Source organism: Callospermophilus lateralis, chromosome 15, assembly GCF_048772815.1.
Source record: "Callospermophilus lateralis isolate mCalLat2 chromosome 15, mCalLat2.hap1, whole genome shotgun sequence".
Taxonomy (NCBI): domain Eukaryota; kingdom Metazoa; phylum Chordata; class Mammalia; order Rodentia; family Sciuridae; genus Callospermophilus; species Callospermophilus lateralis.
In genome coordinates this window covers 91,350,620-91,353,119 of record NC_135319.1, presented here as the reverse complement: position 1 = coordinate 91,353,119, position 2,500 = coordinate 91,350,620, and the positions used below count along the sequence as shown (strand labels likewise).

Below are 2,500 nucleotides of genomic sequence, written 5' to 3'. Positions count from 1 at the left end.
GGAGATTTGTTTTATGACTTTTGATACAACAGCCTTGTAATCTGACATATCTTAAATGATATAATTTCACACATACATTCATCTCCTACAGGCAGCAGCCCATCTTAGCACAATTTGAATTCAGGACAAATAATGGGCACTAATTACTTCCGGGGCAGCAGGGGGGTGGGTGGTTTGTTATAAAACCCATCTTCTCAGATGCAGATAAGGGAAATCCAGGCAGCAAGTTCGAAGCTTACAATACATTTTGAGAAACGTATTGTTTTTTCCCCTTCAGCAGAAAATAACATTTGTTTTTGTTGTGTTTAAGGCAGAGTTTAAATTAATTTAACCCAGTGACACATGTTCGGAGACTAAGCATGCTGCTAAATAATTCCTTGGAATAAATTGCTCGGGAACCAAGTACATTAATTTACGGCTCTCCTGATGCTGACAGATGTAGGGCGGGGGAAGACCGGCAAATATTAACATAAAACAAATTTGCTTTATTCTTCTTCATATTTCTTCTTCATCCCCGACTTGAGCTCACCCAAGGCTCCTTCTCTAATTATCCACGAGGTCAGTAAGCAAAATTGGGAAGAAGCTGGGAGATCAATACAAATTATCCCTGAGCAAACCAGTGCTGACAGTTTGAATTGCAGCATATGTTTACCCAAAATCAGGCAATTTATCTTAATATCAGCAAAGTAATGCAGTGCAGGTGAAAGGTCAGGCAATCTCTCCCCCTCATAATTACCCAGTTCTAAAACAGGAAAGTGGTATTGATTGGCCTGGCCCAGGGCTCTGTGACTGGACGTGCCAGCACCCTGCCCTGGCCGGCTGGGCTCCTGGCTGTAAACTCCACAGTGAGGGTTTATGTGAGGCTCGCTGCTTTCCCCCTGGTTGCAGAATTTGCCAGTGAAGTCTCAGCAAGTCCTCGCTTCTCCAGGTGCTTGGTAGGGATGGGCTCTGTGTGGTTCGGAGGGCTGCGGGCCAGACGGGCTGCCCGCCCGTGGGCAGGGTCTCATGGAGGCCGGGGGGCTCTGCAGATGACAGCTGCTCAGAGAAGCACGTTGGACCCCACTCCCAGAGAGCAGAACACCCAGCCCTGGGAGCGCATGTCACTGACCTTGCTGCTCGAGGAGGGGGCACTTTTATGTCATCCCTCCATGTAATTCGTTGGGCTTCCGGCAGCCAAGCCTCTGGGTGGGGATTCGAGCTGGAGCCACAGCCCCAGCCCTTCCTGAGGCCCCGCCTGGCCTGGCCGAGACCTGCCGTGGCGCCCACACCTCTTCTCTGAACTTGGTGCCTGTTCCAGGCCTCGCGGGCACAGCACTGATCCGCTTTGGGCTGAATGGAGAGGTGAAAGGTGCCCTCGTTTTCCTGCTGCTTTAAGATATTTTTGGTCATGAAAGGAGAAAGAGAGTGTATGGTTATCACAAGTCATAAAGCTTCTGAAAGCTTGCATTAAAGCGTCTATCACCTGTCGGGGGGCATTTGCATGAAATCAATAACGGCCGCCCATCTATCTTCTCTGATCACCTTTCATCAGGCCGATTCATTAAGTCCAGCAGTCATGGCGATTAGCTGGGAGAGAGGAGAGACCTGACATGTTAGGAATGCACAGGGCCACCATTTTTGTTCCCTGATCAGGAAACCTAACCCTTTAATCCTTTTTGGACCGTCACTTGGTGAGGCCACAGCAGCCGCCCATCTGCCCTGATGCCCGAGCTGTGCTTCTGCCTGACACCCTTGCCCAGGCCCAGGCAGAGACGTGACAAATTGTCCCCAAAGTCAATGCTGACAGCTTCTGATGATTAATGGTCTGATTATGAAGTGGTTTTACACATATAGAATTTACATCACAGAGAGTTAGAAATTTTGCCATGTCACACACACCAAGGCATTTTGAAGAGCTTTACTATTTGCAAAGAAAAAAGAGGGCAAAATCCCAGCAAAAGCCATGTCATGTAAAATCAATACGTCGGATCAATGCTTTATTAACAAGAAAATGTCTTACTTCACATTCCTGTGCGGACCTTTGTCTCTGGGATGTATGATGGAATGTCAAATCATATTGTGGTCCTCAACTTGCAGGCGTGTTATTGAGTGTGCGTGCCAGGCTTCCTGCGTTGCTTACGAGATGCGCCCACAGCCCCAGCACTCGAGGATAACGGTGACCAATTACTGTGGAGAGCTTTTTCAAAGGCAGCCCCTAACCTTCCTCTTAGGAAGTGGTGGCCTTTGTGTTCCCCTGCACTCCACAGACCTGCCGGGTTGGGTGGTGGTAATCATCAAATTACTAATGAATGATGGCCCAAATTGCGGGCGGAGTAATGAATAGATGGCGGCAGGTCTTATTAGTCTCCGAAAACCTCCTGATTTATGTCGCACCATGCACCGCAGAGTTACTCCACAGAAAACGCTATCTACATCCAGAAGTACTGTACCCTAATAAGTATTTTCATCTTAACTCGCGTCCCTGGGCCTCCGGGCTCAGTTTTTGTTGGAGTCAGGCAGA

At 48.4% G+C, this 2,500-nt stretch overlaps 1 protein-coding gene across 16 annotated transcripts in view; it reads left to right on the top strand.

The window, feature by feature from the left end:
* Positions 1-2,500, top strand: part of Ebf3 (EBF transcription factor 3) — a 125,586-nt gene that overhangs the window by 109,742 nt on the left and 13,344 nt on the right. The window lies entirely within an intron of this gene.